Below are 15,798 nucleotides of genomic sequence, written 5' to 3'. Positions count from 1 at the left end.
CCCTTTGTTTTCTTTATTTCTTTTAAATCTTTTTAAACCATTTCTTTTAAGAAAATCAACTCTTTTAGTTCCTTTTTCTTACTTTTGATTATTTGTAAGCATTACATGAAATCTCCTCTTATTTGAAGCCTTTATTTGCCTATGTGTTATTTACACTTAAGTCACAACAATAGTTTGGCCGAGAACCACACTAGTGGATCCTGAGGGGTGCCTAACACCTTCCCCTTAGGATAATTTTAAACTCTTACCCAATCTCTGGTTAATCAAAACAAACCCCTCCTAGTGTCCTAATGCACTTTAATCATTAGGTGGTGACTCTTCAATTCAAAACCCAATTCCTAAACGGGATCGAGTTGTCTCCCAAATGTCATAAATCTGATTTCGCAAGAAAAAGGTGGCGCAACAGCGGTACGCAGTAAGGAGGATCAGAGAGTTGCCAAATTCCGAGTTCAAGCCAATGCGGTTCGCGCTCCATTTTATGCGGACCACACTAGAAGCATTCGCGGCCGTAGTCCATTCTCTGCGGCCTGCAGTGCCCGAGTTCAGAGAGTTAGGTTTTCAAGTGCAGAGCCTTAGTGCGGCCGCACACCATTTTGTGCCGTCCGCACTAACCCCGCAGGGATATTTTTGTCTAGATATTTTAGCTTAGTATAAATAGCTTCTTTTCCCATTTTTAGGGTATCAGATACTCCCTCCGTTCCAATTTATGTGAACCTGTTTGACTGGGCACGGAGTTTAAGTAAAAAATGAAGACTTTTGGAATTTGTGGTCCTAAACAAGTTTAAATGGGGCCTAGAGTATTTGTGTGGTTATAAAAGCTTCTCATTAAGGGTAAAGTTGTAACTTTAAGCTAAATTGTTACCAAATTTAGAAAGGGTTCATTCTTTTTGGAACGGACCAAAAAGGAAATAGGTTCACATAAACTGGAACAGAGGGAGTATTATTTAGTAATAGATGAAGAATCAAAGTTCGAAGTCTGTAGCTATTTTGGGCAATTTTATCTACATTTCAACATTGAATCTTATTGTTTATCTTAGTAATTAATTAATATGAGTTGTTTTTCATCTATTCATTGCTTTTCTTCTTTAATTATGAGTAGCTAAACCCATAATCTAGGGTTGTGGCTCAACCCTAGTGTGGGTAATTGATGGGTCTTGTGTTTTAAGGCTAGATTGACTATGAGTGTTTGATATTTGGGCTAATTTCATGTTTAATGGCTGAATTAGTGGTAACAAATACTAGTTTGTGTTTAGTTGACTTGAGCTCTTCTTGAGAAAGAGAGCCCAAGTCTCCGAAATTGGTTCGACAAGGAATTAGGGCGTACTCAAGAGATTAACATCTCCAATTAAAGGGTTAGACCTCGAGAGAGTAATACCTGACTTGAACCCTGATTGCTCGTGCAAATTTGCATACCCAATTGGTCTTGAAAAAGTCAATTCGGGCAAAATCACTCGAACCACCGAGAGGTGTAGAGTGGGTAAAATCATGCAACGGTTATATCATACTCCCCAAACATGTCAATCATGCCTTAGACTCAAGTATCCGTCAATTGACCACCTAGGCAAAAGTCAGCACCCTAGTGCCTTTTAAACCATTTGAACAACCCGTTTTAGTTTAACTCTTAGTTTAATCTAGTTTCATTTACCATTGTAGTTTGATAAAAGTAGAAGTAAAACAAAACCCCCAAAAATGTATAAAAGTGTAATTTGGAACACATACACAACTCTACACTAGATAGATACTCGATTCCAAATTCTAGCTCTCTGTGAAAATCGATCCCGACCTTAAATCAGGTAAAAGCTGCTCCAACCCTCTCTTTCTACTCAATAGTAGTGTAGAGTAGGCCGTGATCACTTTTTGGCACCGTTGCCGGGGAGCTAACGGTTTTGGCTATCTATTTAGTTAGTTTTGTGTATTGGTCTTCTTTGTTACTAACTTGTTTGTGTCACAACTCAGGTACTAAATGGCAGCGAACAACGCTAATGACCCTCTTGGAAATATGATTGCGGGGGAGGAGGTAGATGATGTCGGAGATGATGAGGTGCCTCTTGTACCTCAAGGACAACGTAGAGTCCGCAAGGCTAATGCTAATGTCAATGAAAATATCACAGACCCTCCTCTGCCACCTCCAAGAGTGGCTCCTAGAGTACTTCCGAACCAAGGCTATGCAAGTGCTATTGTCCCACCCCGAATCCGGGCGGGCAATTTTCAAATAACCAACGTGATGTTGACCTTTCTTGAGCAGCGTGGGTATTTCACGGGTGTTGCAAATCAAAATGCTTACAAACATCTCAAGGGGTTCGTGGATGCATGTTGGGGGAGCAAGCAGACTAATGTATATGAGGATGCTCTTAGGTTGAGACTCTTACCATTCTCACTTAGGCGGAAGGCTTTGGATTGGCTCGAGCGACTTCCCAACCATTCCATTACAACTTGGGATGAGTTGGCGGATAAGTTCATTGCTAAATTTTTCTCACCGGGCCATATGGAGGCATTGCGAGATGAGATATTGGCCTTCAAGCAAGAGCCCATAGAACCTTTGCATGAGATTTGGGAGCATTATAGAACAATGGTGAAAGAATGCCCCAACAATGATATGACCGAGGCTATGATCCAACAAACTTTCTACCAGGGCACTAACACCACAAACCAATGCATAGTGAACCAACTTGTCGGGGACAACTTTATGAAGCTGTCATATGATGAGGCATGTGATATACTTGACGAGATGGCTGACACTTCTTCTGCATGGCAAAGTAGAGCCAATGTGCCTCAAAGTGATCCCACGGTCACTAATTTGCATAAGGAATTACATGGTCACGGGCAAGTTATAGCTGAGCTGACAACTACTATGAACAAATTGGCAAAGGCACATTTTCAACAAGTCCAAAATCCTCTCCAAATGAATGCCATGGAGGGTGTCAATATGCTTGTCAACAAAAGAAGGTAAAGAAGGCAACAAAAACAAGGGAATTCTGAGCAATTTGATGATGACTGTGATGGATTTCAAAATGATGGTTATGATGAACAAAGTGAAGAGGTTCAATACATGAATAATTATCAAGGCCAACGGGGCAACTCTTTCAACCAATAACAATGGAGACCTCAAGGCAATTGGGGCAATCAACAACAAAACAATGGTAATTGGGGGAACAACAACCAAAACAACAATTGGGGCAATCAGAACAATAATCAGAGCAACCAAGGGAATTGGAAAGGTAATAACAACAATTGGGGTGGCAATAACAATCAAGGTGGATGGAACAATAAAAACCAAGGAAACCGGGGGCAAAGCTTTCAAAGTCCCTCAATGTACCAACAACCAAACAATCCACCCCCATTTCCATCTCAAGGTCCTAGTTCTTCAAGCAATGATATGGGTAGAATTGAAATGATGTTCGAATAGATGATGAAAAAGAATGCGGACTCGGATGCTCAGTTGGCTTCCCACAATACCTCAATCAGAAACTTGGAGGTGTCATTAGGCCAAATCTCACGGTCTTTAAATACTCACCCTAAGGGTGCTCTACCAAGTGATACGGTAGTGAACCCTAAGGGTGGGAACAATCATGTTATGGCAATAACAACAAGAAGTGGGAGAGGTGGTGATGTAAATGCCTCCAAACAAAAGCAAATCTTGGATGATGATGTTGAGTTGCAAGAAGATAAAGTCCCTTTGGTAGTTGAAGATGTAGTTGATGAAAATGCGAACAAAGAAGTGAGGATTGATATTCAAGATGCTGAGGTGGAAACTCAAAAGGATGTGAACCCATCTAGGGAACACGTGATAGACATGCCGGAGCCGGTGGTGCCTAAAGCTAAGGTACCTTTGCCAAGGCCACCTCCTCTTTATCCTCAAAGGCTCGTGAAGCAGAAGAATGAGAATCTGTTTAAAAAGTTCATTGACATGATGAAGAGCTTATCTATTAATGTGCCTTTGGTGGAGGCTCTTGAACAAATGTTGGGCTATGCAAAATTCATGAAAGACTTGGTCACAAAAAAATATTCTATGGATTGTGAAACCATAAAGATGACTCACCAAGTTAGTGCTATAGTACATTCAATGGCCCCGAAGCTTGAAGATCCCGGTGCTTTCACCATTCCTTGCACCATTTGGAGAGCAGACTTTGCCAAGGCCCTATGTGATTTGGGGGCTAGTATCAATTTGATGCCCTACTCAGTTTTCAAAACCTTGGGTATTGGGCAAACTAGGCCGACTTCCATGAGATTACAAATGGCAGATAGATCAATGAAGAGACCATTGGGTATTATTGATGTTGTGCTTGTCCGAGTGGACAAATTTATCTTGCTAGCTGACTTTGTGTTCTTGGATTGCGAGGTGGATTATGAAGTTCCTATCATATTGGGAAGACCTTTTCTAGCTACGGGGAAGGCATCGGTGGATGTGGAAGCAGGGGAACTCACCTTCCGGGTGGGTGATGAAAAGGTGGTCTTTCATGTGTGCAAGTCTATGAAGCAAACCAACAGTACCGAGGTGTGCTCTTTTGTTGACCTCGTCACAGCAGTGATAATTGATGACACCAGTCCAATGATCAATGTGGATGACCCATAGGAGGCCATATTGTTGAATCTTGATGTCAATGAGGATGCAAGCCGAGTGGAGTGGGTGAATGCTTTACATGGAATGGGCTCTTATTCTTATAAGCCTAGGAAATTATCTTTGGACCTCGAGAATAGAAAGACTCCACCAACAAAACCTTCAATTGAGGAGCCTCCAGTGTTGGAGTTGAAACTACCGCCTCCACACCTCAGGTATGAGTTCTTAGGCTCAAATTCTACTTTGCCAGTTATTCTTTCTTCTTGTCGTACTAACCTTCAGGTTGATGCCACATTGGCAGTGCTTCAAAAGTAGAAAAAGGCAATTGGATGGATTTTAGCTGATATTCGGGGGATAAGCCCCGCATTCTGTATGCACAAGATTATTTTGGAAGATGATGCAAAGCCTTCCTTGGAGCATCAAAGGAAGTTGAACAAGACAATGCAAGAAGTTATGAAAAAGGAGGTGATCAAGTGGTTGGATGCAGGGGTTGTGTACCATATCTCTGATGGCTCTTGGACTTCACCGGTACAATGTGTACCGAAGAAGGGTGGCATGACCGTGGTTACAAATTCACAAAATGAGTTGATTCCTAACAGAACCATCACCGGTTGGAGGGTATGCATGGATTATCGCAAGTTGAACAGAGTGACCCGCAAGGATCACTTTTCTTTGCCTTTTCTTGATCAGATGTTAGATCGACTTGCTGGGCGTGCCTTCTACTGTTTTTTGGATGGGTATTCTAGGTACAACCAAATCTTGATTGCTTTGGAAGATTAGGAGAAGACCACATTCACTTGTCCATATGGCACTTTTGCCTTCTCTAGGATGCCTTTTGGGTTGTGTAATGCACCGATTACATTTTAGCGGTGTATGATGGCTATTTTCATCGATATGGTGGAAGACATTTTGGAGGTGTTCATGGATGACTTTAGTGTTGTGGGAGACTCATTTGATGAATGCTTGAGGAATCTTGATAGAGTTTTAGCCCGTTGTGAAGAAACCAATCTTGTCCTTAATTAGGAAAAATACCACTTTATGGTGGAAGAAGGAATAGTTCTTGGGCATAAAATTTCGAAGCATGGCATTGAGGTGGATAAAGCAAAGATCGAAGTGATTTCAAGGCTCCCTCCCCTACATCCGTCAAGGAAGTTCGAAGTTTTCTTAGGCATGCAGGGTTCCACCAGAGATTTATCAAAGACTTTTCGAAGGTAGTGAATCCCTTGTGCAAGTTGTTAGAAAAAGATGCTAAATTCATGTTTGATGACAAGTGTGTGCAAGCCTTTGAACTTCTCAAGCATAAACTGACCATCACTCCTATCATTACCACGCCTAATTAGAGCTTACCCTTTGAGCTCATGTGTGATGCAAGCGATGTTGCGGTTGGGGCAGTTTTGGGTCAAAGAGTGAACAAAATGTTTCATCCGGTGTATTATTCTAGCAAGACAATGAATGATGCTCAAGTGAACTACACGGTGACTGAGAAAGAATTTTTGGCTATTGTGTTTGCTATGGAAAAATTTCGGACGTATCTTATGGGTGCTAAGGTTATTATTCATACCGACCATGCCGCACTTCGGTACTTGATGACGAAGAAGGATTCCAAAGCTAGACCGATGCGATGGGTCTTGTTAGTTTGATTTGGAGATTGCGGATCAGAAGGGTAGTGAGAACCAAGTGGTGGACCACTTGTCCCGCTTGGAGGAGGAGGGGAGGCCTCATGACGGCCTAGAGATCAATGATTCATTTCCCGACAAGCAACTCTTTCGGTGTCGATGAATGATATGCCATGGTTTGCCGATGTTGCTAATTTCCTTGTGAATGGTATCATCCCGTGTGAGCTCTCTTCTAACCAAAGGAAGAAGCTCAAGCGAGATAGTTTGGACTTCTATTGGGATGAGCCGTACTTGTTCAAGATTTGCACGGATGGTGTGATCAGAAGGTGTGTCCCGGAGGAAGAGCAATTGAGTCTATTGGAGGCTTGTCATTCCTCTCCCTATGGTGGCCATCATGGCGTGGCGAGGACGGCTTCTAAAGTTCTTAGTTGGGGGGTTTATTGGCCAACTTTGTTCAAAGATGCGGGTGATTTTGTGAAGAGATTCGACAAATGCCAAAGAGCGGGTGGAATTTCAAAGAAAGATGAGATGCCTCTCAACACCATCCTTGAGGTTGATATTTTTTATGTATGGGGCATTGATTTAATGGGCCCATTTGTTAGCTCTTGTGAGAACACTTATATTCTTGTGGCGGTTGACTATGTTTCAAAGTGGGTTGAAGCCATGGCTTCGCCCAACAATGGGGCCAGAGTGTTGTTGCATTTCTCAAGAAGAGCATTTTTACAAGGTTTGGTACTCCTCGTGCAATCATAAGTGATGGGGGTCTCAATTTTGCAATAGAGCTTTCGACACTCTACTTTCAAAGTATGGTATCAATCACAAAGTTTCTACTCCCTATCATCCTCGAGCAAGTGGTCAAGTTGAAGTCTCCAACAGGGAAATCAAAAATATATTGTCAAAGACGGTCAATGCAAATAGGAACGATTGGTCAAAGAAGTTGGATGATGCTCTATGGGCTTATAGGACTGCTTACAAGACTCCGATTGGTATGTCTCCATATCGGTTGGTGTTTTGGAAAGCTTGTCATCTACCGGTTGAGTTAGAGCACAAGGCCATGTGGGCTCTGAGGAAGCTAAATCTTGAATGGGATGTTGCCGCTAATCTTCATGTGGAGCAGCTTAATGAACTTGATGAATTCCGATTCTATGCCTACTCTAGTTCGCCCTTGTACAAGGACAAGATGAAGTACCTTCATGATAAATATGCTCGTGGAAAAGAGTTCAAAGTAGGTGATTTGGTTCTCTTGTTCAACTCCTAGTTACGCCTGTTTCTGGGAAAGCTCAAGTCAGAATGGAGTGGACCTTTTGAAGGGGTGTGTGTGACCCTGTTTGGTGCTCTTGATTTAAAGAACAAAAATGGTTAAGTTTTTAGAGTGAATGGGCATACGGTCAAGCACTACTTGGGAAAAATTGATGACAGCCACATGGTGGCCCTTCTTCATTTCAAATGATGTGATGGTAACCTGCGTCGTGCCACGATGTTAAATCAGGCGCTTTTTGGGAGGCAACCCATGTGTTTTTCTTCTTGCTCTTATTTGATTTTCATTTGTAGTGAAGGATTGATTTTTGGGCTAAATGGTTGTGAGATGTTACAGGATTGTATTGGTGTAGTGCAAGACATAGTGGAAAAAGTGTTCAGGTCTCTGAACATTGCAATGTGGTCGCACTACATTTAGTGCAGACCGCACTGGTGAAGGAGGAAATGTCCAACTCTCTGAAGTTTGCCACCATGGCCGCAGTACATTTTGTGCGGTCCGCGGTGGACCACTGCGGCCGCATGCTATTTTGTGCGAACCGAAGTGGGTTGTCTGTGTAATATTGAAAATGGTTGTGTGGTGCGGACCGCGGTCCATTTTGTGTGGTCCGCACTGGTGTAGGTAAGCTAGGCCCCAGGGTTTTTTCTATCAAAAGTGCCTAAGGCCCAACGTTCACACTTTTCTATCCTTTAATTCTCAGACTCACAAAAGTAATGTTCATTCTCCATCTTTCTCGTAATCACTGCTTGGAATCATTAACTTTAAATTCTTCTCACATCTGGTAACATTCCCTTCCATTTAGTTGTCTTTATTTTATTATTTTCATTTACTTATTGTCTTCTTAGTTTATCTCTTGTATTACCATACTTCTTTTGATTTGATTAAAATTAGGTTAGTTAATATCTTGTTAGAGTAGAGTTGGGTACTTGGCAACACTGGGCAAACATGTTGGGACACTACTTAGGTGAAAAATTAGACTTAAAATCAAGATTTATGAAACCCTAAGTAATGTTGCTTCTGGGCACTCAGTGCAGACCGCGGTCGATTCTGTGCGGTTTGCGGTGCCCTTGTGCGGTCCGCATTACCATTTTGTGTGGACCGCATTGCTAAAAGTCCTGAAAGCTGAACGTTGGAGACTATGGCAGCACTACATTTTGTGCGGACCACATTGGTCCCTGTGCGGCCACACTACATCTTGTACGGCCCGCACTGCCTGGATACAGAGAGTGGGTAGTCTGAGCCCCACCTCTGTGCGGACCGCATGGCCATTTTTTGTGGTCCACATTGACCCTTGTGCGGCCGCACACCATTTTGTGCGATCTGCACTGCGTGACTTCTGAAAACTGTCTGCAACTTTTCCTTCATATTCTGCAACTCTATTTCTTAACTGCTTCTATTGATACTAACAAGCTTATTGGATTGTGTTTGCAAACAATGGTGAAACAACAAGGTAAAGGTTCTAAACAACCAGGCAGAGGAGAATCCTCCCGGGGAGGGAAACAGAAAATTGTAAGATTGACTATTCAAGCCCGGCAAAACATCAAAAATATGAGGAAGATGATTAAAGTTGCTGATAGGGCCATTGACATGTCTGGGAGTGAGTACGAGCCCTCTCGGGAGATATCTTCAGACTCGATACCAGAATACACCCCTGACTGGCCGGAGAGAAACAGACTAAGAGACACTCCTCCCACTTCCCCCGCTGCCCAAGCGTCAGTAAATGTGTCTTCTGGGTCATCTGAGGGCTCAGCTGAAGGCGGTGGGGATTAATACTCCACCTCTCCCACATCTTCATTATCCGAAGAGGGTGCAGTAGGAGACGATGAGGAAGTAGAAGGAGAAGGTGAAGTAGGAGAATGGGTGAACCTCAGGCGGGGTTGCTAGAACTAGGAAACCGGAGGCATGGCAAGACCGGTTTGTGAGTGAAGTAGCATATCATAAATTCCGGGAATGGTGGTCGGTGAGGAAATTAATCTCGAAGAGTAGTTTTGTTGATAGAGATTTACTGCCTCACAATACCAATGTGAGGAGGCAGTTTAGGGAGAGAGTTTGCTCGAAGCATTTTCTAGATGAATTTGTAGATGCCAATAAGCACTTGGTCAAGGAATTCTACATCAATGTTGCCCACATCAAAAAGGGCTCCAAAGTGACCAAGGTGCGAAACCTGAAGGTGCTATTTGACGGAAAAACCATAAATGACTACCTTGGCTTTGATGAGGAGGATGCGTCACTATATATGGCGAAGATGGAATTGGGCGAGGAGGTCTGTCCCTGGTTGGCACAGTACCTGGCAATACCGGGTACCACCCTCGATTGGTTGACTGCGGGCGTCAAGATTTTGAGACGTAGTTTGAATTTTGAGGCAAGGGTGGGAAACATTTGTATGTAGCAGGTTGGACCCACAACTCATGACAACTCCCTCCCTCTTCACCGGGTAGTTTTGGTGGCTTCGATTATGGAGGGGTACCCAATCAATGTGGAAAATGTGATGTTGAGGATAATTACAATTGTGGGTGCTGAGAATGATATAAACTTCATGTTCCCCAGTTTTCTAACTATGTACTTCCGGGACTTAAGGTCCTATTTTCTTGGTACAGCATGTAGGGGGATGATGACCCCAAGAGCAAGCACTTCAAGGGTACAACTTCTGCTCCAACTGGCCAGTCTGGGGAGCCAGTTGTGGTAGTGGCCCCTGCTCAGCCTGCCTCTACCTCCACTGATATCCCTCATAGTCCATCCACCTTAGTAGACCCGGAGATACCATCTTCTCGTGCCTATCCAGTGACTGCCCAACGACTGAGACAGGCTCTCCTCGATATCAACAATTGTATACAGACTGCATCATCCAAGTTGTCTACCCTTACTACCACAGTAGAGGCTCAGTCGGCACCTTCACCTCCCCAGGTCCCCCAGTCCATAGAGGATGTTCTTAAGGAGATTTTGGCCAACCAATAGAAAATCCTCGACACTCAGAAGGTGCTCACAAAGGCAGTTGATTCACACAGCAAGGCTCTCAAGGAGCTTGCTAGGGAGCACAAGAAGTTGAGGAAGACACGGGCCTCCAAGGAATTCGTGAAGGAGCTGAGAGATGATGTTGACAGACTGAATGCAGATCAACTGCCTTTATATTTACTACTCCAGGATCCAGTACCAGCAGTTCATCCCCAGCCGGATCAGTCATAGAGGCCTCCCTAGAGGAAGAGAATGATTCCCAAAGCGGACGATGCAGTCATCCAGCATCCAGTTGGCAGACCCATCGGAGGCCTCCTCCAGTCAGCCACAGGATGCACCTCAGGAGCCTGTCCAGGCCCAGGTCCCATCAGCACAGTAGTAGGCCACAGGGAACCAGTCTGAGGTTCCCGAGCACAGTGAGGATCCAGGGGCCAGTCAGGAGCCCATGTAGGCAGACGGGCCATAGGGAGTTTTTATATCCTTTTTCCCTTTCTCTTTTTGGTGCTTTGTTTAGTTTAGTTGGCATTGGGGACAACGCCAGCTTTCATTTGAGGGGGTAGGCCCTACTTTTGATGGATTCATTCGGATGATTGTATATATTTGATACTTTTTATGCTTTCTTTATTTTTCATCTTTGGTTTGTATATAATTTTAACATTTCGTTACATTTCTCGCACTTTTATTTTACTTTGGGTTTGTATATAAAGTTATGTTACATTGTACATATTCATCCCGTCTATTGTATATTCGACAAATCCCCTCTTGTATATATTCATTTTACTTTTAGCAACTTTTCATACTTAGCTTCTTATTTATGTTCATAGCTTCTTGTTTTGAAAGTTTGCAATAAGCCTTTGGTTTTCTTAATGTCACGGTTCTTTCCAAAGGTGGAGTTTGTGTGAACCGGGTGGCTCTTCCCAATGATGGATGGCGTGACAACCTTCTTAAGGGTTTGAGTCCATTTTTCTTTTCGTTTTTAGTAGTTAGTAGTTAAGGGTGCCTCAAACAAAGCTTCACTTGGGTCTAGCACATTTGCCTTTGATCTTATGGTCAAAAACAAATTATTGTGTTTAGGATGGTGAAAGTAGTGACCTTGAGACTCTTGTGTTGACTGATAATCATCAAGTGCTATTTCGGGACCATTGTGTACTCAAATCTTATCTAAGGTCGTTGTGGGCCCCCGACTCTGTATCTTTAGCAATCCCATAGCTTGTGTGGTGAGTAATCGCATTGCAAGTCCAAGTCCCGAGCCATTGGTCTAGAACTTGCCCTGAATGTTTGTTGAGGCGAAATCCTAAGTGAATTTTGACTTGAGACATGATTATAGGCTCTCATTGGTCCAAAATTAGCTTGAGAAATTCCATGACCTACCAATGATAAGATCTCTAGTCAACCCTTTTGAGCCCTAGACCGTTTTCTTTCAAGAACCATGATATAAGCCTTTACCCGTTCTAAAAGACACCCTCTCTTGGCACCCGATCTTTCCTTTAGCATATGGCAAAAGTATAAATTTGGGGGGAGAGACGAGGATTGCAACAAAGTGGTAAAAAGATACAAAAATGAAGAAAAGGAAAGGCAATGAAAAAGAAAAAAAAGAAGACAAAAAGAATGTTCAATATGAAAGAGAATAAAAAAGGATTCAAGAAAAGCAAAGAATGAAAGGTGTGGGAAGTTGAAAAAGGAGAAAAGGTTTGAAATGTATAAGAAAGAGTGACAATGTGTCTCTCTAACCCCTTAGAAAGAATTGAAATGGCTCAAAGAGTCAAGTGAAAGTGTGCCAAATGAAACAAAAGAAGTGCTTAAGGGAAGATGGAACTTTCTTATACCAAACATTTCCTACCCTGAACCAAAAGCCTTCACAATGTCTCCACAAAAGCCCTATATGATCTTGAGTTTAATGAAGCTTACATTAGTGGTGACTCACATAACGGCAAGCATATGGTACTTAGAGCCGGACTTGTGACTTTTTCTTGAGAGAGATGAGTGAATTTCCATCAACCTCGTACTGAGTGCCACTACTCTAAAGGTGAGGTTTGCTTAGGGAGAGTTGAAGATGTGTGAGTTTGGGTTCCACAATGACCCAAGTAATAGAAAGAGTTCAAATTTGATGTGTTGAGTCAACTCTTGATGCTCCTGTGTCGCACTTAATCCATGGAGTTTCAAAGAGTAAAAGTTGTTAATGATTCATTTGTATTGAGGTCAATTGTTAGTCCCAATTGATGCTAGATGAGGTTACTTTAGGACAGCTGAAATTTTTTTGGATGTTCTCTTTAGGGGTGGGTCTTATTTTGTTTGCTTGAGGACAAGCAAAAGCTTAAGTTGGGGGAGTTGATAACTAGGAATTTTGATACATTTTATACTCCTTCTTGCTTAAGTTTTGATTAGAAATGTGTACAAAATAGTCCCAAAAGGCTCACAAGTTGTGTTGATTGCAGGTTTGATCAACAAATGACAAGAAGTCAAATATCAGCTCAAAAGGAGTGAAACTTGCACAAGTATCAAGATAAGACAAAGCTCAAGCAAAACAAGGCCAGTGCAGCTGCACACCATTCTGTGTGGTCCGCACTGTGAGGTTCAGAGAGCATGACATTCAGGCACGAAGGCAATGCGACCGCACTAGGTTTTGTGCGGTCCGCACTAAGATCAATGCGGTCGCACTCGATTTAGTGTGGTCCGCAGTAAGGAGGATCAGAGAGTTGCCAAATTTTGAGTTCAAGCCAATGCGTTATGCGCTCCATTTTATGCGGACCGCACTAAAAGCCTCCGCGGCCGCAGTCCATTCTCTACGGTCCGTAGTGCCCGAGTTCAGAGAGTTAGGTTGTCAAGTGCAGAGCCTTAGTGCGGACGCACACCATTTTGTGCGGTCCGTACTAGCCCCCGCAGGGGTATTTTTGTCCAGATTTTTTAGCTTAGTATAAATAGCTTTTTTTCCCATTTTTAGGGTATCAGCTAGTTTTTAGTTGTAGCTGCGCTCGTGGGTTCGAAGTCTTTAGCTATTTTGGGCAATTTTATCTACATTTCAACATTGAATCTTATTGTTTATCTTAGTAATTAATTAACATGAGTTGTTCTTCATCTATTTCTTGCTTTTCTTCTTTAATTATGAGTAGCTAAACCCATAAGCTAGGGTTGTGGCTCAACCCTAGTATAGGTAATTGATGGGTCTTGTGTTTTAAGGCTAGATTGACTAAGGGTGTTTGATATTTGGGCTAATTTCGTGTTTAATAGTGAATTAGTGGTTACAAATACTAGTTTGTGTTTAGTTGACTTGAGCTCTTCTTGAGAAATAGAGCCCAAGTCTCCGAAATTGGTCCGACAAGGAATTGGAGCGTACTCAAGAGATTGGCATCTCTAATTAAAGGGTTAAACCTTGAGAGAGTAATACCCGACTTGAACCTTGATTGCTCGTGCAAATTTACATACCCAATTGGTCTTGAGAAAGTCAATTCGGGCAAAATCACTCGAACCACCGAGAGGTGTAGAGTGGATAAAATCGTACAACGGTTATATCATACTCCCCAAACATGTCAATCATGCCTTAGACTCAAGTATCCGTCAATTAACCACCTAGGCGAAAGTCACCACCCTAGTGCCTTTTAAACCATTTGAACAACCCGTTTTAGTTTAACTCTTAGTTTAATCTAGTTTCATTTACCATTGTAGTTTGATAAAAGTAGAAGTAAAACAAAAACCCCAAAAATGTATAGAAGTGTAATTTGGAACACATACGCAACTCTACACTAGATAGATACTCGATTCCAAATTCTAGCTCTCTGTGAAAATCGATCCCGACCCTAAATTGGGTAAAAGCTGCTCTGACCCTCTCTTGCTACTTAATAGTAGTGCGGAGTAGGCCGTGATCACCCAACAAGCCAAATTTCATTCTACAATAGGGCATCATCATGTATAAACAGAAGATTTGGGTGGGAAGGAATGCTAATCTTAGAAAGAAAATCTTTGAGGTATTCCATCAATCACCCTTGGGTGGTTACTCTGGTCAACATGGGACTTATAGAAGAATTCAGATGGTTTTTTATTGGCCAAAATGAAGGAGGACATACATAAATGGGTAACTAAATGCGATGTGTGTCAGAGGGTGAAGACTGAACATGTGCATTACCCAAGCCTATTACAACCCTTTCCTATCCCTAAAGGCCCATGGCAAGATATATCCATGGATTTCATTCCATTCTGGGCACAAGAACTCTATTTTGGTGGCAGTAGACTAACTCACCAAATATGTGCATTTTATTCCTCTTAAGCATCCCTACACAACTAAGGAAGTTGCATATGTGTTCTTGAAGGAGATATATAAACTACATGGACTGCCAAGTCCATAATAACAGACAGAGATCCCCTATTCACTAGCCAATTTTGGTAGCAAATGTTTAAGTCCATGGGAACTAAGCTTAACATGTCCACTTCTTATCATCCTCAGTCAGATGGTCAGACTGAGAGGCTTAACATGTGTCTATAGTCATACCTCAGAGCCATGATTTCTACAATCCTAAACGCTGGCTTAAGTGACTTCCTTTTGAGTGGTGGTACAACACAAACTACCACACAACCCTAAAGACCACCCCATTTGAGGCTGTTTATGGATACATGTCCCCTCAGATTCTCATAAGATCCCTACCCCATTCACTCACACTACTGTGGGTCCTAACCTAGATCACAGACAAACCATGCTACATCATTTAAGGGAAAATCTACATATGGCACAAGCTAGAATAAAGTTCTTTGCAGACTTAAACAAGACAGACATAGTTCTAAATGAAGGGGATTTTGTTTATCTAAAGTTACAACCAAACAAGCATGCTTCAGTGGCAGTCAAAAAGAATTTAAAACTCGGTGCTAAGTACTATGGGCCCTACCAAATCATACAAAAAATAGGTTCAGTGGCTTACCGATTAGCTCTACCAGCAGGCTCTCAGATTCACCCGGTTTTCCATGTGTCCCAGCTAAAAAAGCGTGTAGGTCCAAGTGTGGTGACTCAGCTACAACTTCTAATCTGTGTCAAGATGGTCGTTTGATGGTTCAACTAGTGGCTATTCTCCAGCGAAGCATTGTCAAAGTGAATAATGCAGCAGCAATCAAGGTTCTCGTCCAATGGTCGAATTTTGGGGCCGATAAAGCAACCTGGGAGGATTGGGGGTACATCTAAAGGCAATTTCCTGAATTTGTAGCTCAACTTCGGCCTTGAGGACAAGGACGATTAGAACGGGATGGTATTGTTATTTCTATAGAAGAGAGTCTCTAAATTGGGAAATTGATCGAACTAGGCTTTGAATTTGGAAAGTGAGATGGTCAATACAATAAAGAGACTAAGATGGGAAAGGCGACGTGGCAACTTATTACCCCTTCCTAAGCACACGTGTTTGAGTAGATTAGTTGTATTAGACGGCTGAGATTAGAAG

This window comes from Nicotiana tabacum, chromosome 11 (genome assembly GCF_000715075.1).
Source record: "Nicotiana tabacum cultivar K326 chromosome 11, ASM71507v2, whole genome shotgun sequence".
Classification (NCBI taxonomy): domain Eukaryota; kingdom Viridiplantae; phylum Streptophyta; class Magnoliopsida; order Solanales; family Solanaceae; genus Nicotiana; species Nicotiana tabacum.
The sequence above is the reverse complement of the archived record's forward strand: the minus strand, read 5'-3'. Positions refer to the sequence as shown.